At 39.4% G+C, this 25,464-nt stretch overlaps 1 protein-coding gene and 1 pseudogene across 8 annotated transcripts in view; both read left to right on the top strand.

Annotated features, from left to right (window-relative positions):
* MAGI2 (membrane associated guanylate kinase, WW and PDZ domain containing 2) overlaps positions 1–25,464 on the top strand; it is a 1,336,469-nt gene that overhangs the window by 1,032,968 nt on the left and 278,037 nt on the right. The window lies entirely within an intron of this gene.
* LOC309666256 (pyridoxal phosphate homeostasis protein pseudogene) lies at positions 19,235–24,655 on the top strand (annotated as a pseudogene). The gene has a single exon. The product of its transcript is annotated as a pyridoxal phosphate homeostasis protein pseudogene (transcript).

Genomic DNA, 25,464 nt, shown 5'->3' with positions numbered 1-25,464 from the left:
TGTGTTTATTTTTAATCATGATATCATGTAAAGTAAAATGTAAACATATTTCTGTAGCATTCCACAAGTTATAGTAGAGGGAATGGCTTCTCAGTTCAGTTCAGCAAATATTTAGTGAATACCCATATGTGCCATGCATTCTGATAATTACTTGGGATGCAAAAATGAGGAAACAAATGTTTCTATTCTTAAGAAGCTTACAGTATAGAAATAATGAGTGATATGTTAGAGACTATTTATAACAGTGCAAATACAAATATGTACAAAGTCCAGAAATAGTACAGAGGAAAGGGGGGTCAATTCTATTGAGAAGAGCTTAGGGAAGGCCTCATAGAAGATGATGTCTGAGAGTTTTGAATGATGAATAGGCGTTTGCTGGGTGGACAAGTGAAGAAAGATAGAGGAAGAAGAAACAGCAATGTGCAAAAGCACAGTAGTGGGAAATACCGAGGAAAACATTTATATGCCATCTCAGTGTAGGTTAATATTTTGCCTTCAGTGGGTGTTTATGTGAAGTATCAAGTAAGACGGTAATTATAACTGATAAAGATGAACTATTCAGGCTTGTGGCAAGCATCAAGGGACAGTATATAGTCATATGTCCTCAAACAGAAAACATATAAATGCACGAATACCTATATATAAAACCTTCTCATGTAAATTTTTAACCAATTAGGCATAGAGATTTACTCTATGATTGATGTTTTCTTTACCTGTAAATCCCTAGAACCTAACATAGTGCCAGGCAAATAGCAGTTACTCAATAAATACTTGTTGGCTGGTTGGATGGATGGATGGGTACACTTAGAAATTAAAAAGTGAAATTTGAATTAGCTGAATTCCACTTTTCCAATATAGCCTAGTCGATGCTAATCAGACCAATAGCTTACCATTAAAGCAAAAACAAATCATCTTTCCAGTTTCTGGATGAAATTTAAAAGACAAGTACATGTTAGGGACAAAATTAATTCCCTTTTTTGTAATGATTTCATCTATAAATGAACCTCAAGAATTAACAAAAATAATAGACACTACAGATATAAACAATAAATCATTGATATTTAAAAGGCGAGCAATGTCATTTGACATTGAAATAATCATGAAAATATTTTAATCAACTTTTCTAGCTCTAGATTATCTCTAGTTTAGGCAAAGAGATGTCAATAGTTTGGACACAAAGAAAAATCCATTCTACTAAAGTTGACTTAGGGTCCTGTAGTATAGAAATAAGGGTAGGGTGGTCCGTTCTCAGTCAGCACTGATTCTAGGAAGCAATGGAGATAGGAGAAATGGAGGACACTGTGCCCCCCACCTGTTTTTTAACAACTAATTGAGCCAATCCCCAATGGTCCTATAATGTTCCAGAAGACACTTTCTTAGAAGAAGTTACCATAGTGCCCAGAAACCATCCAACTTCTGATTATTAAGGATTCACCACATCCCAGCAATCATTTGTAGACACCAGAGATCCTGAAACATTCTTTAAACTATTTTAAAAATCAAGATTGATGTAACAAGGCTTATATAGAAACTGCAGAGTCTAAAACATACTTATCTATCGTCCTTCCGTTAAAAAGCTTCCCTCGTTACATGGTGTTTCATGTTTCTCCCCAGGCTAATTTTTGAATCAAGGCTTATGGTTTTCAACAAATATAAGAGCAGGGAAAGTTGACCTATCCATGAGGTTCTCCTATAGATGGGTTGAATTATGAGGTCAGTCACATCCCATTAGTTTTTATTTGCCCTCTTCTAATAGTTATTCACTTTATTAGTAAAATGGCAAGAAACTGGAAAGCCAACACCCTGACATTCTCTAGCTTCTGGCATTTCTCCATTTGAGCAGATTGATGTTATTGCTTTTACTGGTTGCTACCTCTTTATTAGCTTCTCTAAAAGGGACACAAGATTAACTTTGTCAGAATCACTTGGGGAGCTTTTTAAAGATGCAGATTTCTGTGCCTCTAGACCTGCTGATTCCAAGTTTCTTGAAGTAGTGCTGGAATTGTGCATTTATATACTTTTAAAAATGGTCAAAGCAATACACGCACATGGTAAAAAAATAATAATAATAATAACACCGAAATATTTATAATGCATAAAAATTTCTCCTGTCCTGCCCTTGTTGTCTCAATTTAACAGTTCTAGACATGACCTATATTTACTTCCTTTCAGAAGAAATGAAGCTTTAACTCCCTTATTCCCCACTTGCCCTCCCGCATTCTCCCAATTGAGTTTTAAAACTACTTTTAGTAATATTCGTACAGGTTTTGCATTATCATGGCTTTGTAAATTTGTTCACTGACCCCAGCGCTCTATCATTAATACATTTTCTCCCTGTAAAGGGCTTTGTGGAGTTTTACTTTGTTGTTTTTTTTTTTTTTGGCAATCTCTTTCTTAAAATGATACTTTTTTTCCCCCAAAGCACCATCATATTAGGTCCTTAGAGGGTCCTCCTTTTTCTGGGCATCTTTTGTCCTCATTCTCCTCTCTGGGCTGGTTGTACGGCTGACATTTGGGGACTTTCCATTATGTCTCTCCCAAGCAGAGCCCACTGTTATCCGTATCCGTATCCTCTTTTGTCGTGGATGCTCATTTTACTAGAGCGTAGCCCTAAGATGTCTTTTGAACTTGGGTTGTCTGTATTTAAAAATGGAACACTGAAAAAGTTGCTTGGGACTTTTGTGTCTGTGGCGGAGTTTGAAGACTGGTCAAATTTAACCTGAGGTTACTAGGCAGGGGCAGAATATGAAAGTCTATTAAATAGGGTCCTTTTTTGGGAGACACCCTCATCTGTGACTTAGGGTAGGTGGTGAGAGTTCTGCATGCAGATGTAGCAGGGCAGATCCTCTATATACTTGTACCCAATGTTTCCTAATCCCAAGGCTTTCTGCGATTCTGCAAAGCAATGGAGAGTCCATGTTTCCCTTTCCTCCAAAAGCACACTAGAACAGGAATCAGGAAATTCTTTCTGTAAAGGGTCAAGGAGTAAATATTTTTTGCTGCAACTTATACCCGGGGCAGGCTTCCTTTTGAATTTTGAGCACACACTGCGATGTTCTCTCCCATGACTCCTCTCTTACTGGTTGGCTGCCTTATAAAAACATCCGAGACTTTGTGGGCCAGGTGGTCTCTGTCACAGCTGTTTAACTCTGTCATCATGAAAGCAGCTAAGGATGGCACGTGAACAAGTGAGTATGGCTGTGCTTCAATAAAATCGTATTTACAGATACATGCAGCAGCAGGATTTGCTCCATGGGCCATAGTTTGCCAACCCCTGCTCTAGAATATACCTTCCAAAGCCATGATACATCAGTTATCATGCCTTTGTCCACATTCCATATTCTAAAATTCTCTTGAGCTGTCTTGTTTTATAAGGGCCCCTCTCTGTCAAAATGGCTCCTCTCCCCTTCTCTTCGTTGCTGTGGGTTTATTCATTTTAAAGTCTTTGTTAAAGGGGATAGCCATGTATGTTAGTCTGTCATGTTGAACTACAAGTCTTAGAATCTGCATTTTTACACCCACTGAAGTTTGAGAACCACCGCATGTAGTAGTAGCAAGAAGACTCCTTTCCCACTTACTGTACAGCTTGGCAAACATTCTCCGTCCTAGCCTGACCCTCTCTCAAACAAGCCTATGCTCAGAATTTCTTTGAAGGAGTGTTTATGAATATTCCTGGGGACTAACTTTTGGGGTAGAGTCTATGGCTATCTACTCAATAGAACAAAGCTAATTAATCTTTATGTTTATCTTTCATATCAGGCTAGGACATTGAACTATGTGCAATTTCTCATTCTTTGGGATTTTAGTACTCTTTGGGGTATTCTATCTCATGATTGCATTTTCTGAAATTTTAGTTACCTTTTAGCTCTCTATGGAACAGCAAAGATTAACCTGGGGCCGTGAGTGCTGTGTGGACAGATGACTGCCCTACTCTCAACGTGACAGCTATTGCCCCTCTTAGGGCTGGCCCTTCAGTAATGAATTTCCACTTAATGGTTACCCGGTGGTTTCCCACGCTGCCTTACCACAGAGTTCTTTGGTCCTCTCTAACCATTATTAGCTCCTTAGCAGTTTGATGAAATCCTACACTTGTTAATTAAACATCTCCTGAGAAAAATCTATATGTATGAGAAAGCCCAAGAAGTAATTCAGAAGTGTCTTCTGTGTCATGTTTTCCCACATCATAATCAACTTATACCCAGGGCAGGCTTCCTTTTGAATTTTGAGCACACACTGCCATGATCTCTCCCATGACTCCTCTCTTACTGATTGGCTGCCTTATAAAAACATCCGAGTGAATCAGCCGGTGCTTCATCACCACCCACCTCCACAAATAAGTGTTCACACTTAGGTCGTGTAAACCATTTAGATGGTTCTGTCAATTGCCGGAAGCAAATTAACTAATGTAATCTTTCTATTATTTGAAGGATCTGTTTAGTTTTCTAATGCCGCACTGCAAACCATGCCAAAACTCGGTGTTTTAAAAGCACAGTCAAATGTTTGCTCAAGATTCCACTTTCTTGCCTGGGATGGGCTGGGTGTTTCTCATCCACCAGTCTCACATTGGGCATGTTGTGCAGCTGCCACCATCAGGAGCTCCCCGGGGCTGGGATGTGCAAGGTGAGGCCTCAGCTGGGATGGGTAGGACTCCTCAGGGCTGGTGCAGCCTCTCCGTCTCCGTGCCGTCTCAACAGCAGCATGGCTGAACCAGTTTACCTGGTGGCTTAGGGTTCCAAGAGAGCAAAAGGGAAAGCTGTCAAGCCTCTCAAGGCCTAGCCTGGAACTGGCACAGTGTTATCAAATCAAGTCACTCATCAGCCCAGATAAAAGGGGAAGGAAACTAAGCCCCACATTTTGATGAGAGAAGTGGCAAAAAAAAAAAAAAGTCCCTAGTCATCTTTTCGTCTACTGCAGTATCCTTCCTATGGCTTCTTCGTTTCTGACTTCCTTGAGTTTGTTCAAAGTGCCCTGAGAAAATTATCTTTGACTTTCATGGGAATTCTACCTTCTCACAATCTCCTGGCACGTGTTGATAATGTTTTTGCCTTCCAGGTCTCTATCGTGCTATGAATAAATAATAGTGAATCATAATACCACATACAGAGATTATGAGCAGCAAAATCACCAGGCCTCTAGCTCTGTCTTTGTAATAAAAATAAAGGAAGTGGTTGCAGCAATTCAGTTTGAAAGATCTTCAAAATATTCATAGTCAAATCCAAGTTAGATAATTTTCTAAAGATCCCTTGATATTAACGTCATTTTTGCCTTTTTAGACGTTTATGAGCTTTAGGTGCTTCCGAAAACATCTTGTGCTCTATAAAAGCCAGAAAACGGAATTGAATTTCTAGCCAGCTGACCAATACTAATATCTCCAGTAGAGAAGAAATAAACTGTGCTTGTGTAGCTTGTCACAGTATATTTATTCTTGGTTCTTTCCAAACACACCTAAGTTTCAGAACCTCGCTTCACTTTGTTGAAATACCTAACATCCCCACTGCTAGTGATGTATCCTTCAGATCAATAACAGGACACCTCAGAGCGAGGGTGAGAGCCACACTAAACACTTTCTCTCCACTGTTCTTCTTCCATGACGATATGTAGGTGATACAGATGCCAGAGTCGACAAAATACTTGATTTTGGCTACAAACCAAACCACTTGAAAGGATTAAAAAATTTGTTGCGCCAGTTCTTAAAATTATGCTATGCTTCATCAATAACTCATTTAGTTTTTTAAAAAGAGACCTTTGTAACCCAAATAAATGCTATTACAGTACCTCTATTTTTTTGCACATTTCTGTCTTTTTTCTCTCTGTAAATGCCTATACAGTGCTGTTTATGCCGTCTTCATGTAAAATCACAGTCTAGATAAAAGCTCACTTGAGAAGGGATAACTACTATACAAGTCCTATCCTAGTTCTCATCTGTGCCCCAGGATTAAGAACTTCATTCCCATTTTAACACAGATGTAGCAAAGTTTGCTGCTTTAATTTTTTTTTTCTAGTTTCAGTATTGATATCCATTTGGATAAGTCAAATGGTAATTGAGTTACAATATTCATGACCACTGTACCTATTAACATCATGACAGTCAATGCACTTAAATGTACTTTTGTCACTATTACTTGTAAGTTATTCTGCACAAAAGCCTTACATTAATTTGCAGTACAGGTTCACTGGCCCTCCTAGGAGCTAAAGGAGAAAGTGGGTGAGGCCTCCACTCAGCCTAAGAGCAGAGCTCAGAATGGTGCTAGATGTTGTAACACCAGGGATGTTGTTTAGAGCACCCTTACTGGATACGAAGTTGGCATTTTAAGAATCTGAACGCTTATTATTTAAGTTTAATGGAAATGGACTGGAGATTATAGGGTTAACATTTTTCATGCCTGCTCCCTGGAGAAGGTTGTTGGTTGTCAGCATATTTATTAGGGAAAGGTGTTCAGCTTAAGTTAGATGCACTTGAAATAAAGGTATTATCTAAATGCAATTAAGAAGTTTTTATCATTTTAACTTTTTAGGTCTGAGGCCAGATAACCAATACCCTTACTTATAAATGAACCAAAAAGTATCCAAATAGATACAGAAATTTACCAGACTCTGGTGTCTGGGTTAGCATATGTATTCTCATAGACAATGTCAGATTCATTCAGTTCCTGCCACTCTCTCTCCCTTCACTAATGGAACTGCGCCTTTGGTTCTTCAGGAAACAACCTGCTTTTTTATAAAAGGTGCTTAGTTTTATCCACCCCCTCCCCCAAGTGCATTGTAACCTCTCATTATTTACTACCCTCCCCCGACCCACCTGACTATAAGCTCTCTGAGGTCAGGGCCTGTGTCTGACTTGATCATTAACAAATCCCCAAGGCTTACTTCACTACCATGTATACAGCAGATATTCAACTTGTTGATTGCACAGTGGAATGAGTCTGTGAACCACTGATGTGCTTACATGGATTACTGTGGAGGCGTGAGATGTGCTGTAATATCATAGATTCCTCTGTGGTTATTTATGTTCCCTTTAGAGAATCAGCTAAGGCTTTTCTTTGTCTAGTTTAACCAAACAATTCATTAGATGAATTATTTACATTTAAAGTACTTAGAATAGGACACAACATATGGAATCACTCAAAATTAGTGGCAATTATTAATATATCTATGAGACTCTTTTCCACAAATTTGAAGGAAGCCTTAGCATTCTGGGAATGATAGATACATGAAAATATCTATGAGCAGCTTAGGCTTTCCCCCTTTGGACCCTGGGAGTAAAATGATTCTGCATTGAACACTTAACAAAACAACTCTTGCCTCTTTAAATAGTTTTTGATTTAAAGGAGATAATCAGAAAAATTTCAGAATCATGGTGCCATGTTGATGACCCTTATGTTGTTGATAGACTGGCAGCTGACATAGGACCTTCAACTTCTTATGTGTGCACATGTCACTGACAATTAGGCTGGGTGTCTTTTAGGTATGCATTGGATTCTAAGCCATCTGCTAGACACTTTTAGAAAAGTCAGTAACTTAATCTTCATTTGTTTAATGATGGGTCCTCATTTTTTTTTAATTAGTTAATTAATTAATTTAATTTTTAGCTGTGTTGGGTCTTCGTTTCTGTGCGAGGGCTTTCTCCAGTTGCGGCAAGCGGGGGCCGCTCTTCATCGCGGTGCGCGGGCCTCTCACTGTCGCGGCCTTTCCCGTTGCGGAGCACAGGCTCCAGACGCGCAGGCTCAGTAATTGTGGCTCACGGGCCTAGTTGCTCCGCGGCATGTGGGATCTTCCCAGACCAGGGCTCGAACTTGTGTCCCCTGCATTGGCAGGCAGATTTTCAACCACTGCGCCACCAGGGAAGCCTGGTCCTCATTTTTTGATATTATAACCCCTTTGAAAATAAAAGCATGTCAATCCTGAATCACAACAAATAAAAAGAAAAGTCTAAGGAGAGTAAGATAGTTGGAAAATGTATAAGGCAAGGTAAATGTTTCTGTTGAGAGGATAATACTCCCTGAATTAAATAGCTATATATGGTGTTGGTGCATATTCCTACAGATTGTCACGTAGGCTTGTAAATGCTCAGTGAAGAGTTTGATTATAGATACACACACATATATATCATCATCTACAGATATATGTGCAATGTGAGAAAAAGAGGCAAGAAATATGTCTTTCATTGTTTCATCAGCTAAGTCTTAGATCTAGTTCATAATTATGAATCTCTTAGCATTCTAAACCAGAAGACGTCACTGAAGTCAACAGGAGATAAATTACCATGCAGACCTTTGTTTATAAGTGTAATTCTGCTGGTTCTTACAAGCTGCCAGTGAAATTAGAGATGGAGTGTGCTGGAGTCTGCAAATATCAGAACTGCTACAGCTGCAGAAACCTTATTCCTGTATCCAGTGTAATTATGTGCCTCTCACATGCTCCAGCTGAGGATTTGCATGAACTGACAAGAGCACACACGGTAAATCTTGCGTCATCATCTGATTTACTACTTTGTTCGAAAATCCAACTCTGTAAGGTGAATTTTGCATTTTTTAATGGTGAAAACTATTGTCAGAACGGAAAACATTTCACCACGTATATGAGATATTGACATAAGAAGTGGGAACTTTGTTTTGTGAAAGCAAGATTAATAACCTAGAACTGTCTTTCTCCATATCAACACCTTTGTATTCCCTCTCTCTTTGTTTTAAAGTGTTGTGTCCTGAAATTTTCACTCCTCTTGCTTCTTTCTTGTTTTTCTTTCCTATTTTGTCACCTAAAAAAAAAAGAATACTGGATATATTTTCATCTATTTCTCATAACAGAATGAAAATTTGTGCCATTAAAAAAAAAGTGACTTAGATTGTCACATCTCTAAATTTATTATGAAGCACTTAATATACTTTTTTAATTTAATTTTTATTTTATATAGGAGTATAGTTGATTTACAATGTTGTGTTAGTTTCAGGTGTACAGCAAAGTGACTCAGTTATACACATACATTTATCCATTCTTTTTCAGATATTTTTCCCATATAGGTTATTACAGAATATGGAGTAGAGTTCCCTGTGCTATACAGTAGGTCCTTGTTGATTATCTGTTCTATATATAGTAGCGTGTATATGTAAATATACTTTTAAGCATGGTGATAGACAAACTATATCGCAGCACTGGCATTTTTTCAGAGCAGTTTCTCATGGACTTGTATAAAACTGTAATCCTGGATTAGCACATAAAAGCTTTGAAGTGTTACAGTAATGAGATTAAAGTGTGTATGTGGGGGGGGGGCGTTTGTGCGTTGTGGTGTTTGTGTGTGTGTTTGTGTGTGTGTGTGTGGTATGTGTGGTAGGAGTGGGCTGGGGCGGGGGGCGTTAGATGCAGCAAGAGCCAAGAGCCGGGTTTACAAGAATCCATCCTGTGTGCAGGGAACGTTCCTGGAAAACAAGGTGCCAGGACTTTCTGGTCATTGACATTCGCTTACAGGCTACATCGGTGGTGACAGGTGTAATCTCAGAATTTACAAAGTAAAACCTCAAGTACAAATTAAAAGATATGGAATTGTTTTCAGTGTTTTTCATCAAAGCCGAGTCCTTGAGAATTTTTTTTTAACAAAATGCAAAGGTCATTTTTCCTTTGGAAAAAAAATAACTACCTGCCATTTCCTAGAGAAAAGGTGACATTTTTCCATGAAAAGGAGACATTTTGCCCAGAGGCAAGTGGAGGCAGTTTCTGGGATTACCTGACAGTGAGTTTACGTAAGAGCAGAGCAAGATGCTGTGCTTCTGGCAGAAATGACATTTTCCTCCCTATTCAGCGTTGCAAATTCTGAAAAGTACAAGACCGATTTTTTTGGTGGTAATTCTCCCGGTCTCTTATTGATGTGTGCAGCAGCAAAACTAATTAATGTTATGAACATACACCGTGCTGAGACAAGGGGAGGTTGTACAAAGATGGCAAGCTGGCAACTGAGCCCTGAGACAGAAGTCCAGGGCTTTCCATTGGATTTCTATCACTGACTCATCTTGTTCTGTTTCAAAATCCACCTAGCACCTCATTGCACAGCAACAATATTCCCCTCTATTAAGAATTATTCAAAATAGATATATCCATTTACTCATTCTTTTTTTTTATATATATAAATTTATTTATTTATTTTTGGCTGAGTTCGGTCTTCGTTGCTGTGCGCGGGCTTTCTCTAGTTGCGGCAAGCGGGGGCTACTCTTTGTTGCGGTGCGTAGGCTTCTCATGGCAGTGGCCTCTCTTGTTGCGGAGTACGGGCTCTAGAGCGCAGGCTCAGTAGTTGTGGCGCACGGGCTTAGTTGCTCCGCGGCTTGTGGGATCCTCCCGGACCAAGACTCGAACCCGCGTCCCCTGCATTGGCAGGCGGATTGTTAACCACTGCGCCACCAGGGAAGCCCTGCTCATTCATTTTATTCAACACATTTTATAACGGGATGTTGAGTGGTACTCTTCACAGAGCTGGCTCGAGGGCCTGTCAGCCTCCCTTAAGGCTGCTGTGGAATGACCCCACCGCAATCAGCCCCTCCACTCTCAGCCTAGTCTGTATAAACAGAAGCTGGAGAGGGGAAAAGAGAATCTCCAGGGTAGTCTGTCTTGTGTGGGATGCAGCGTTTGTGCTGAGAGGTAATCCAGTGGTGCCCACGAGAAAGAGGGGGTGATCCCTTTCCCCATCTCCATCCAAGTGAAGGGGAGGCCCTAAGGGCATCACTCATTGAAATCGGGGCTGCCTGAGGGAAGGGGAGTTGGTGGTTTGGTTTCCACATTAGACATCTGCTCAGGCAGTGGACTTGCTTCCTTTGCCAGTCAGAAGAGAAGAGAGGTGAATTGGGGGTGGGGGGGATGGCAGGATAGAGAGAGAGAAGACATGGCAAGTATCTGGCATGGCAAGGCTGTGCGAGTTTTCTGTGGTCGAAGTGACCGTGGGGAAGGGACCTTCACTGGAGCCCGCTATCTTCCATGTACCGCTCAAGAGAGCTACCTGCTGGGCAAGGAAACCCAGCATCAGTAGGCTGGGCAGTGCAGGCTGGGCACCATGGAAGTGAAAGAGGTCAAGCTTGAGCCAAATATTGCACTGACCCTAGGATGAATCCACAGATCGATTCCATAAGAGAGCCAGCCGCCGGGTACCTGCCACTTCAGTGGCCATTTCTCTTTCACTAGACAAACAGCCGCAACCTATGCCAAAAAAGAATGCCATCGCAGAGTTAAATAAAGAAACCCTCCTCTCTGCACATAACACACTGGAAAAACTAGACCTTGAAGAGTCAAGGAGGAGGCAGTGCCCCAGAGGCAGACCATGCCTCCCCTACCTCAAAGCTATCAGGGTCCCAGGAAAACCCATGCGGACGGTAGGAGCAAAAGAGATTTAAATCAAGTTTAGGAAGCTGAGACGTTAATGAGACTGGACACATGATAGCCAAAAGTGACTAAAAGTTACGGATATTCCCAGGGGCATGAAAATAGTAACTGTAGAAAAAAATTACTTTATACGTTTACCCCCCCCCATGCCATAGATGATGCTGTTCAGTAAACAGGCCGTGTGCCTACCATGCATCAGCCATCCTTTCAGGTCCTGGGGGCCCGTGGATGAATGAGACAGCCTCTGCCATTAAGGAACATATAGTCTGGTAGAGTAACTGCAGCATGTGAACAATTTCAAGTGGCACCTGGAGATAAATACTAAAAGGGATGTGTACAGACTGCTTAGGGAGAACAGAGGAATAAGTCTCTCGCAGGAGGAGGGGGTGTGGGGAGAGTCCAGGGAAGATTTCACAGAGGAAGCGTGATTCAGAGACCTGAAGGGAGATTATGAATTTATCAAGCATGCCAGGTACGGGGAGTACTGTGTGCAAAAGTGCAGACATCCATTCATTCCGCAGGCACAGATGGGAGCTTTTACTATGAGCCAGGAGCTGTGCCAGGTAGGAGCCCAGCGTATAAACCCAAATCTGGGGGACATGCAAAACCCTGGGCTGTTTGTTATGCCCTTAAACCTAGGAGGCAACAGAGGCGGAAGATGCAACAGAAGTTGAGGTGGAAGGCTGCCAGGAGCTTCGTGTGGAAGGGAACTATAACACGTGCTTAGGAGGCATGGAGGGGTGATAAGTAGAGGAGCGCCCTGATGAAATGTGCATTTTTAGAAAGTTAACTCCAGAGTCTGTACAAAGTATGCATTGTAGAGAAACAGGAGTCAGAAGAGAAGCTAAGAAATGTGCAGGATCTCTTCCATTTTCCACTCCAAACCCACCTCCTCTAGTTCCCTGTATGGACTCCACCAATGGGCTCCCTTGCCCTAGAGCTCCCAGTTGGGCTCAGAGAGAGGGAAGAAGCAGCTGGCGGTCAGAAGGCAGGAAGAGAGTGAGGTCCTGGCACTTAGTGCCTCGGGTCCTTTGCTGCCAGGCTGCTGTGTGCTGGGCATCCATCTTTTGGAATCTCAGCTCTAACAGCCATGGGAGGAGAAAGAGGAAACGAAGTGGCACATATCTGGACAGTGGAATCAGTGTTTTCTTGTCTGAGCAGATGAGATGAGTGAAGGGTCAAGTATGTTTGCTTGTTTGGGTTTCATGCTTGAGCAACTAAGTGGACTGTGGCACCTTTAATACAGAAGGAGAAACAAATTTGGAGGGTTTAAGCTAACGTTTTAATAACTCATAAGGCATGAGGAATGAGGCTAAGTTAGGTAACATGTGAACAAGGCTTCTATGTAAGGTTTATGTCCATAAAGTTCAACATCTATAAACTCTCATCAAAGACAACTAAGTTCTCAATTCCACAATGTATATTTTCTTTGTTGAGTTTTATTTTATGACTCCCTTTTTGATTCCTTTTCAGGAAGAAGTGGTAGCAGTAGGATTCATTTTATATTGCCAGCAAAGTCTACACTGTTAGCAACTCAGTGGGATGGGAGAGGGGAAGAATTACATGCCAAAGTCTACAACACAGAGAATGCACAGTGCTTCAGACACTGAACAGCTGCCAAAAGGAAGAAGGAGCAGCCTTGTTTTCCATCAAATTCTTCTAGGTTTTTCCAGATGGGAGAACAACCACAAATGGGTGAAAGTTATACAGAGACAGATTTTGACTTATTTTTTAAAATAGCTTAATGACAGAGCTACCCTACAACGGAATGGGTTTTCTAACTAATAACAATATTCATTCACTGAGAGTTTCATGTCACTGTGCCAAACTCTTAAAATATAATATCTGATTTAATCTCTACAATAACCCTGTGGTGTAGAAACAATTATTCTTATTTTGTAAATAAGGAAACTAAAGTCCAGAAAAGTTAAGAAACTAGCCAAGCTCACATCATCAGTACATAGTAAAGCTGAGATTCAACCCCTTCTTGACCACTGTGCTACTTCCTTCCAGGAGAGTAGTCAGCTCCCTAGAATTGGAGGTTTAATCCGAGTCTAAATGATCACTTCTCAGGTGTTTCTGCTCTGGCTGGAGGTTGAACCGTATGGCTCATAAAGTCACCATCTCTCAGGTGTGGTATCACGTGCTCCTCCTCTACCTGCCCTCTCTTCCTCTCATCCCCCCCCCACCACCGCTGCTAACTCTGTGTGTTATATGTGTTGTGTGTGTAACACACACACTTGTAACATATACCCTGTCTGCGTATCTTACATACCTCTGTCTGGCTGGTTAAAAAGACAGCTTCAAGGTCAATGCACAGAATGCATGATATTTTATAATAGCATGTTTTTTTTTTTTCCTTGCCATATACCCCAGTGTTTTGCTGGGAGGAAGCCAGCAAATATATCTTGCAGCAGTTTCACATTTTTTATCAATAAATGATATCTTTTGTTATTAAGAAGTACCGAACTAAAGGTGTTTCAAAACTTCTTGGAACAAGAAGGCCTATGAAGTAATTTTTTTCAAGTATGTCATTTAGATAGCCAAGTTATCTAAACACAGATCTTAGAGCCCTAAGAAGATTTCACGTGATCATTACAGTTCAAATGAAACTATGTTCTGTGAAAAGAAATCTATGTATACGTAGAATTGACCTAACTAGTTAGACTAAGGTGCAATGAAGTAGAATCCCAAGGCAGATCTCTGAGGCTCCTAATTCCAGACTGCCTCCTGGTTTAGTTTCAAGCCTGGGACACAAAAAGGAATGTAGTGTAACTCAAGAAGTGATCCCAAGAGAATTCACTTCTACGTAGGATGTAGAAACATCTTTGAAGTTTTTACATCAATCCAAGCATATGATGTCTCTTTTACTCGAAGGAAATGTCTGAATGCCCTTTGCTCACATAGCTGAGATGTTGAAGTGAGGAATGAGGTCCTCAGAGAAAAATTAATTACAGGAAGAGGATCATTACAGTTCAGTACTGAGAATTTGCATCATACTCTGTTCATCATAATCTAACACCCAAGTATATATCTGATATCCTTGTCCAGTAAATCGCTGGCATCATAGTATAAGATAGATGAGATAGTGACTATAAAAATATTTTGAAAACTGCAAAACAATGCTTCAATTATAAGTTAGTGTTATGGTGATTTTACATTCTCAAACATCTTAACATGCCACTTTCTCCATTTTAACTTACTACGCTGATGTGCATTCTTATCTTTTCCCTTCTAGGTGTTGTCAATCTGTCTAATTAGATTATAGAATCATTAGGTGGAGGCCAATGGCTAATTTCTGTGTTTAGTATGGAAACAATACACTGTTGGTATTTAATCATCCATAGTCTCCTGTTCTGGCTCAGCAGGGTGTAACAATACATCTTCTGAAAGCTCACTAGAGTGAAAATTTCCCTGCAGAGGGTGATACTCAAAAAGAGTTCTTCTTTTTACAAGGGTGTGATGGCTAAGCCACTAATCTATCGAATGGAAAATCAGCCTGAATAGATGTAAAAGAAAAAAATCAATATGCAGTAGTTGTTTTATGCAGCACTGTTCAATTCCAAAAGAACTGACAGTCTGTAGAAGCAAAAAACAATATGTGTTATGCCATTTGGGAAAAAAAGCAAAGCAAATAATTCATATGTGGAACTTTTATGAGTGTCTCAAAACTGTTTAAGGAACGGTAACTCAGTATTCCTTGGAGAATCATGGGTGAAACAAGAGTAGGGAAAGTATTAATTTATCTAGTTTTTAAGTAAAGAAAGAAAGAAAAAACACACAACAAAGCTCCAGGATTCAGAGTTTATCAGTTCTGTGGCCAGAATCCCGGATTGCTCATCTGCTGTTCAATATAGTTTATAAAACCTGTAGGGATTTAGCAGTAGCTACTCACTCTGAGGTTAGAATTTAAGTTCTGCTCAAATTCTTAATAAAAAGAGTTTCATGTTTTTTTCTTTATAGTTGAATCCCTCTTGGTTTGCAACTAACTTTACTATGGCTTCTTCTGGAGGTTTATTTAGCTTAATTGACAGTATCTGCTGAGGCAAAGGCAAAGAAAACAAAATTGTCCATTTCCCATTGATAGGTAGATTCTGTAAGAGTTTGATAGGTTAATAATAGAAAATTCTTTTAGCAACTCTGTTTTATCATATATACCCAAAGGGTTACAGAGTTCATTTTCTTCTCAGCTAGTAAGTAAAGCACCCTTTCTGAAAATACTATTAACACCACTTGAAATTCATGTAGAAACCAACATAAGGATCTCAGAATGTTTAAAGAGCTTCTTCTCTAATCCCCTCAATGTAAATGGAAGAAGGACAGGAACTAATTGCATCTGTTTCAACACTAAAATGCGATGTAAAAGATGAATTTTTATTTCTACACACCCAGTTTCATTACTGGGCTAAAATTTGGTGAAAGAGAAGGAATACACAAGCTTTTATTCATTGCTTGCTGTGCGCCTTGGAAAATGTAAGGGAAAAGAGACAACTTTGTATCTGGAAACACTTGCATCCGAAGTAATAGCTATAGGGGACAAAGAGACACTGTAAAAGAGACTATCTGTTAGTGATATGAACAAGAACTGTAAATTGAATTTATTGTCAATTTCTGAGCATCTATTTTACATATAGTTAAATATTCTAGTGAAATCTTATGTGCTTAATATATTAATTGAATTATGTATGTATATTTATTAACACAACTGTAAAACCTTCATGATAAATATTGATTTTGAAAACTAAAAAAAAAAAATAACAAAGTATTGTAGATAATTCTCTATCACTCATGACAGATGGATACCTAAGAAACTTCCCAGTGGACATCCTGGGACATATCTGTGGAAGTACCCAACTCAAAGACTTACGATGCAGTGAAATATCTTCTCTGACTGATTGTGGAAATAGCAAAGCTTCCGTCATGGGAAAGGTTTAAAAGAAGAATGTGTTTTGGAGTGAGCCAAGGGAAGTGTAAGAAACTGTTGAAGCAAAGCAAAATCAGTACTAAGAAAGAAGGAGAAGAAGAAAGAAATAGGGAGAAAAAATGACCATAACTCCTTCCACAAAATGAAGAACATGTTTGTATACCTGCAAACTAATTCTAAAGTTAAAAACTTACTAAAATGAAATGGGACAGAAATGAGGTAGAAGCAGAACAGAAAAAAATCTCTAATTTTGAAGACTTAATTTATTAGCATCTTAATGTACATTTAATCCTTGTTGGAACAGTTGCAATTCTGAATATAAAAGAGTCTGAGCTAATTGGCTGAGAATGATAATATCCTTTAAAACGAGCTTCTGGCATAATGTCCAGTCTTCTCTAGGCCTATAATTACTGGTGTGTGTATGTGAGCAAGGAACTATGTGATTCGGTTGGGCTCAATGGGCTGGTAATAATACCTCTGATCAATGTTTGAAACCCTCCAAGGAAGAACCCAGTGTGAATAGCATGACTAAATTCTATAGACAGCAGTGCTTGTAAGAAATAAAAGGAATAACAGGGTATGTGAACTCTATCATCAACTCTTATTTCTGGGAAAATGACAAAATATGCAACCCTGCCAAGTATATGCCAGTTAACGTGATTCATTTTGGATGTGCATTAGCCCTCTAGCCCACAAATGTCCAGATGATGTCTCTCACTTAATACTAGGTCATATTATTTAATGATGTCACTTAGTTGTGTGAAATCAAAATGCAAACACTTAATTCCAAGTGGGAGACAACACAGAATGGTAACCAGAACAGTTGGCTAGGAAACTTGGGAAAATAACTTCTTACTTTCTTGCCTCAGTATCCTCTGTCCAAAACTCTGATGGTAAATTAGATTATGTCATAGGTCCTCTCCAGCTCTAAAATAATATAAATGGACAATTGTGAGCCACAAAATTGCAAATGTTGGTCTAATAACAGTATAAAACTGTGGCCTTTAGATAGAATTCCCAAATCAGCAAACTGGATAAAGTTCATCCGTGATAAAGCAGTATGCCTGACAATCAACTCTGGGAATCAATGTCCTATCCTCTGATAGAAACAGCCACAATAAGTTGAATACAATCTAATAGAATCAAAATATAAGTGCCACCAAAGGCAAAGTCAGCTAATTTTATAGTTTCTAATAAATATATACACAAGAAACTACATAGCTAAAAAACACCAACATTAAACATTTAATTATCCTGGAGCATGACTTGGACACACTACACAGTCACTATAATTGACTGAGAAAAGAATGATGGTTAAAGCTACCAAGCAAAAGGCAATCGACTGAAAAACAGTCAACTCAGAGGCCACGAGGCCATGTGTGGACATGCCCCTTGTTAACACTGATAAACTGTGACTGATGGAGCCGGTTCTAAACGTTCAAAGTTATGGATCATGCTGCCCAGGGCTAGCTGTGAGAAATGTGTATTATAACTGATGTCCGTCTTCATACTCAGCTTCTTTTTCTGTGCCCCCTTCCTTTCTTGATAATATAATAATTCCGCAGCAAGTTCTTTGTCCTACAAAGTTCCACTCTTCTTCTGTGTCCATCGTGCCTCTTCTCTCTCCCATCACCACCACACAAACATATAAGATAATCAGAGCTGCTACTTCCAAGATACTTCTTATTTTGATAGGTGAGTCCTGAACCAAGGCCAAGACATAAGTTATTTTTATAGAAAATGAACGTGCTACATTAGTGTGCCTTCTTAATTCCATAATATAACTTATTTTCTTTTAACCTCCTCCGGGGAGCTGTAAGGCATCATTTTTATATCTTTGGAAGTCATGAAAAAGCAATAAAGAGGCACTATAAATACTTAATCTGCATGGCATCCTATTAATATGTCATTGTAAAATGCATCCTATCTAACAAAACGTCCATAGCAATAATATTCATTCTGAGAACATAGTAGGTGGCTCTTGAGCTACTGTTAAAGTCTTCTACTGGACTAATGCCATTTAAGGCAGTGTGGGTTCATTACAGTATTATTTGAAGAAGAATCAGTTATAAAATCAATCTATCATTGCACTATGTATCATGCACCAAGGCTTCAGCTGAATGATAAATAGTACAGGAACATTAAGTTTAATTAATCTTTCTAAGACAAATGGAGGAGAGGCCTTTCAAAGTGAACAGTATCTTGGCTTCCCTGGTGGTGCAGTGGTTAAGAATCTGCCTGCCAATGCAGAGGACACGGGTTCGAGCCCTGGTCTGGGAAGATCCCACATACTGCGGAGCAACTAAGCCCGTGAGCCACAACTACTGAGCTTGCGCATCTGGAGCTTGTGCTCCGCAACGGGAGAGGCCACGACAGTGAGAGGCCCGCGCACCGCGATGAAGAGAGGCCCCCGCTCGCCGCAAGTGGAGAAAGCCCTCGCACAGAAACGAAGACCCAACACAGCCAAAAATAAATAAATAAATTTATAAAAAAAAATTAAAAAAAAAAAAAAAGTGAACAGTATCTTAGTATGGGTTAACTTTGTATAGGTTGACACGTGTCTCCATGCTAACTCATGTCTCCAGAGCTCCTAGTCCCATAACTTTCTGTAATTTTAGGTCATAAATGCAATAATTTTTTAAAGTCATTCTAAAAAATCATTTTAGTATCAGCAGTATTTAAATCGACATAATAGCAAATAGGTGTATGATTTCTTTTGCCTCCGGAAAAAAAAAAAAAAGTGTTGCTTAACATATGTGGTTACAGCCTTAAATGCAGAAAAGTAAACAAACAATGCCCTACTGGCCATTGTGCATGACAATTCACAAACATTGTGCATGACAATTCACAAACAATTCATTTGATATATTTCTTTATATCAAAAAAGTAACTTTTATGTCTTTTTTTCTATTTATAACTTTTTTCATACATATTTTGATTTTATTATTTTGTTTGTGTTAGTAACTGTGTTTCTATTCTTTATTATTCAAGTTGGAAAATCCATATTTGATGTTTTAAATTGACAACCACATAGATAGAACTTGAATTTTTTATGTTATTAAGCTTTGTGTCCGTTTCCTTGTCTTGTAATTGGCCCTTCACTAGCCAAAATATAACCAAAACTATTTGTCCTACATGATTGAATAATTTTCATAGTACTTTTGGGGGTAGCTAAAATTTACCTGCCTAAATTTCATTCTGGACCTTAGTATTTCTATATGCAAATTAAATGCCCCTAATTTTTAATTTAAGAAAAACATTAGCATTTGAAAATAAAACTTGCAACTTTTTGGGTGAGGTTTTCTCCCAAAATTCCATTTCAACTAAATTTGCTTTGCTTGCCTATATATATATATATATATATATATACCCATTTCATGGAATACTGTGTTTGTATTAATAGGCCCCCTCTGATCCTTTAACAAATTAAGAATTTTTGAAAAGTACCAAGAGTTTGCATACTGACTTTTTTTTTAATTAAAAAGAAGAAAAAGAAGCCTAAATGTGTTATCAGTGTATGAGCACTTATGAAGGTTTTCTACCTTTATTGACCTGGAGTTATGGTCTAGAAAAGATACTATGTGTCCTCATCTTTGCCTCTTTCTTTACTACATTGAAACATTCTCATGCATCAGATGAAGTTCTAATTTTAAAAACTTCAGTTGTCCCTTTAGTCTCTTTATACTATCATTCTGTCACAATCTTTCATAGGCAAATATGAAAAATTATTCTTTACCTACTACTTCCCTCTCTTCAAATCCATCCCCTTGGTCTTCTGTAGTTTGGCTTCTGAAGCCAGCACTCTACCCAAGCTTCTGTCTCATCACCACTCCCAAATCCAGAGGCTTTGCTGGGAGTTCATTGCTCTTGAACTCTCAGAAGTACTTAACATTGTAGACCACACCCTCCTCCTTGAAACTCTGCCTTGCCTTGTTCTGTGACAAGGCTCAGCTGACCTTCTTTTCCTACTTTTCTAGTTGCTCCTGGAATCTGGTTTCCTTCTTTCTCATTTTCCCACTGCCCATGGGAATTGCCTTTCATTCCATCTTTTGTTTTTCTTTTTCTATTTTGTTTCCTGGAAGAGCTCATCCATTCTCATTCTGGCTTAGCTACTTATTAGCTGTGTAACATAAGGCAAGTTATTTAGCCTCTCTGTACCTCAGGTTTCTCATCAGCAAATTGGAGATACTATTTGATGTGAAAATTAGAGTTAGCATGTAGAAAGCATTTAAAATAACCCTTGTCATAACATAAGTAACATAAGTCATTTGTCATCAGTCATAACATAACATAAATAAGTCATTTGTTACTAGCCATGATCATTATTTGCTATCATTTCATCACACTTGAAACTACATCTTCATCTTTGATTTGTGTTTCCATATTTTAAACTGCTTTTAAGATATGATCAACAAAATATTCCATCAACAACACTTCACACACCAGCATGGCCAAAACAGAAGTCAGTTTCTTGGGCCATATTTCCTTCTCAACATGGCTTATCCTTTCAAATGCCCTCTTTCTATCACTGATATTACCATTCTCCAGGTAATCAACATTACATGGTAATTTAACATTTTTCTTTCACTGTCTACATTAAGCTTATTATTTAGCTTGTCAGATTTTCCTTTGTAATTTAGTTTGAATTCACTGAATTTTGTTGCTTTCCAATGCTCTGCTTGGTCCAGATCCTTGCCATCTTACACGTGAACTAGTCATCCATATCTCTACTCCCAGTATCTTTATTCCAACCAAATAATATCTTATAAACACCACGTTCAGTATGTCATATTCCACCCACTGTTCTTATACTCAAGAAGTTAGAATCCAAAAATCTAACTATACCAATAACTGTTAAATAATTGGGAATTGTAGAGCTGATGTTGCTTTTAAAATACGTATTGAAAATTTAAGTTCATAAACTGGAAACTCAAATAAAACCTGAGAAGTATAAATATTTTATTATTTTTATAGAAGATTAATAAAGTAAGAAGGAAAGATCATAAAAACGTTCCAGTAAACTCAAACATATCATACAAAAGAGCCAATAATAGTATAATTACAATAATGATAATAACTGACATTTCTTATCTATATTACACTTTACAAAATATTTTGACATAAAATATTTCATTTGCTTTTCACACTAATTCAATGAAAAAGGTGTTGATATTAACCCATTTTACAGAATTAAAAACAGAGGTAAGGCTAAGCAGCGTACCAGAGATCATACGCCAGGAAGAGATGGAGACAGAACTTGCCTTTGGGTCAAGTTCCATTGCATAATTTGAAAGACGTCAATAATCATTTTTTAACAACTTACTACATTTTAAAAACCTGGTAATAGAGCCTAATGAATGCTGAGTGAATGAGTGAATTACCTACCATATAGGCTGGAATAATTCTAAATTACTGTATATAGAACCACATCTAATACAACTTGGGTTTCACAATAGATAATCTATACATCTAAACCTCATGCACTATCTTATCACTGCTTGGCAAAACAGGAGTATACTGTCTAGAAATGAATAAATAATATTATCACTTTAGTACTAAAAGGTATCTGCCTTTACTTAAGTTCATTAGCCAAAGGATCAGAAGCCATTTCTCATTTTTTAATAACTGTCTTCATAATTAACAGCTTATATAACAGTAATATAGGTGAAAATATATAAAATACTTTTACAAGCATAAATAAAATTGCCTTTATTTTACAAATGTTGTCCTTTGAATATAAAATAGTCTAAAATTATAGAGTTGACAAAGATGAACATATGACTGAGTTTTAGGTGTAAATTCTCCCTTTCTTTTCTATATGTGGGATTAATATTCAGATAGCTCAACTGACATTGCCTACTGATTACAGAAATTATGAAGATGAAGCAAAATTTTCCTGGATATAGTTAATGCTCTGGAAAGAATGCTAATGATAGTTAAAACATTTGATCCTGAATTGAATGTATGTATCTCTCTATTCACTTGACTGTTTTAAGTAGGATTTAAAACTCTTTGGTGAAATTATTCAAAAATTTCTCAGTTGCAGATTACTTGGCATTGGCTATTACACTGCCTGTCTTATGTAAACATTATTCTTAAAACCATACCAGGACATTAGTCCCTGGGGGATGTGGAGAGAAGGCAGCATGTCGCGGAGCTGTGGGATGGGTTCGCCCTGAGGGCAGTGAACAAGCGCGTGCAGCAGGCGGTGGCGGGGCAGCCGCGGGAACTCCCAGCCATCCAGCCCCGGCTAGTATCAGTCAGCAAAACCAAACCTGCAGACATGGTGATCGAGGCCTACAGTCACCAGCAGCGCAGTTTCGGGGAGAACTATGTTCAGGAACTGCTTGAAAAAGCATCAAATCCTAAAATTCTGTCTTCGTGTCCTGAGATCAAATGGCACTTCATTGGCCATCTACAGAAACAAAATGTCAACAAATTGATGGCTGTCCCCAATCTCTTCATGCTGGAAACAGCGGATTCTGTGAAGCTGGCAGACAAGTGAACAGTGCGTGGCAGAAAAAAGTTCTCCCGAAAGGTTAAAGGTTATGGACCAGATTAACACCAGCGGAGAGGAGAGCAAACATGGCCTGCCCCATGGTGGCCATGGTGGAACACATAAACACCAAGTGCCCCAGCCTGGAGTTTGTGGTGCTGATGACCATCGGGAGCTTTGGGCACGATCTTAGTCAAGGACCAGACCCAGACTTCCAGGTGTTACTGCCCCTCCGGGAGGAGCTGTGCAGGAAACTGAGCATCCCTACCAACCGGGTGGAGCCGAACATGGGCCTGTCCGTGGACTTCCAACACACGATTGAAGTGGGATCTGCGGATGTCCGAATAGGAAGCACCATTTCTGGAGAGTGAGATTACTTCAAGAAAGCTGCCCTGGACAAGCTTGCAGCAGAGCTGAAGGCCCTGGCGGCGGAGGTGGCCCAGGCACATTGAGCAGCGGCCCAGCTCAAGGGCCGGGTCCAGGAAGACTAACTATGCACTCACCTGGGCTTTCCCTTTCACGTCCCCCACATCACAGCACAGCCACGCCCTCCTCAGGACCTGGAGAGAGCATGCCTACGATTATGTGTGTTGATGGAAACCATCTGACTTAGTGTCTGGCACAGGAAGCTCACTTCAAGCAGTGACTTTGGATTGGATTTGAGGAATCCAGACTTTTCTGCAGAACAGGTACCTGGGCACTAGCCAGGAGCTGAGTTCAGGCTTGAACGTTGCCCAGGAGCACCAACTAACCCATGAATGCCTTTCCCAGGTTAAAACTTGGTGACTGATGCCTATAATCACCAAAGTCAAAGGGATTGCCACTTGTCATCCACTTCAATAGAAAATTTCCTGTTACCAACTCCGTACAAACCCCACTGAGTAGCCATCTCTGCTGCTCTGGAGCAGTGTGGTTTCTGCCCCCAGTCTCCACCCCACCCAGTAAACGTTGGTCTCCACTCTGGAATGGCAGTACAGGTAACTTCGGGACCTGGCTCGAGTTAGTTCGCCAAACCCACGTTGTGGCTGATGAGAGCTCTATCCTCAGCCACCGTGTGGTGCTGACCCTGAAAATTACAGGGCAACTAACAGCAGCGGTCCTTGGCCCTTTCTAACATCCTCCTCCAGAGACAGGACTTTGAGCTTTTGCCCCAGGCCCTATGGTGATGAGAATCAAATGATATGATTCTTCTGCCACCATAGTTCCCGTTATGATGATTACTTATCTCATAGCTCCCCAGAAGTGAAAGATCCCCTCAAAGCCGGTTCAGGCTCACGGTTTCAACAAGGCCTGGTTTTGAGGTTCCTGTTCCTGGGAGCATTTTTTAGGCATACTAATAGCCTCCCCTCCCAACCATGTTTATAAGGCGGAATTTTGCAAGTCTTGACGTTAATAGAGTAGCTAGCTCTTCGAAACCCAGAAAGCACAATTCTCGGATAGTCACGACAAACGACTGTAGTCTGGGTCATTGTTTGTTTTCCAGGTGGGTTTTTCTTATTTATTCAAGCCCCAGTCTTTAATTTTATGAAACAACTCCCATGAAGCTGCTGCCGAAATGTAATTTTGTAAAACTTAAACCATTATGATTCCTGTACTATTTCACTCAAAGCTATAGTGTGATATTTCAGAGTCTATTAAATAAAAATGTGAGTTTGAAAAACAAACAAACAAACAAACAAACAAACCATACCAATGACTTTCAGGAGCCTGAACTGAATTGTTGATTCAAGATAGAACTGGCCTTAATAACCAATAGAAAAGGCCACTGTGAACATGTGACTAAGTGGCAAATGGATAGCTCACTCGTTCCACTTTCTCAGAACTTCCAATATTTAGAGCATCATTGAGCATTTCAGTAAAAAAAAAAACAAAACAAATGCAGTCATTTGGTACCGAAATTAGTGCATAAAACCATAATTTTATATCCTAGGGATCTTCTGCATCATAGCATTTTTCTAATAAGCTTCATTAATATTTGGCAGTATGTCTTTTATTTAAATGACTTGATGACAGTCTCAAAGGAAAGAACACTGTAGATAGCACTTTATTTCTGCCCATAGTTGGAATGTGGACAAGAAACCAGTGTCAATTAGTGAAGCAGTAGCCAAGTTAAAATGGATTTAAATTGGAGAAACAATGAGCTTATCAAAGTGCTGTTATTTTAAATGCCACCCTGTAGGAAAAGTAGACAATGCAACCCATATTCCACCATGAGACATACTTTGCTTGAGTTCATCATTAACATTACTGATGATTAGAGGGAGAGAAGGGTTTGGATGAGGAAATAAAAGAAAATCTGACTTGGGCTTGCTTGCCCTTAGAAAAGCCTGCTAATTGGCCTTTCAATTAACTGAGGAGAAGCCTTTCAAGTCTTTAGTAACAGTGAAGTGGAACTACATTAGCACATCCACTTCCTCTTTTTTTTTTTTAACAACTTTATTGGAGTATAATTGCTTTACAATAGTGTGTTAGTTTCTGCTGTATAACAAAGTGAATCAGCTATACATATACATACATGCCCATATCTCTTCCCTCTTGCGTCTCCCTCCCACCCTCCCTATCCCACCCCTCTAGGTGGACACAAAGCACTGAGCTGATCTCCCTGTGCTATGCGGCTGCTTCTCACTAGCTATCTATTTTACATTTGGTAGTGTATATATGTCCATGCCACTCTCTCACTTCATCC

The sequence above is a fragment of the Balaenoptera physalus genome (genome assembly GCF_965194825.1).
Source record: "Balaenoptera physalus genome assembly, chromosome: 8".
NCBI lineage: Eukaryota > Metazoa > Chordata > Mammalia > Artiodactyla > Balaenopteridae > Balaenoptera > Balaenoptera physalus.
Note: the sequence above shows the minus strand (reverse complement) of the source record. Positions and strands in the feature narration are given on the sequence as shown.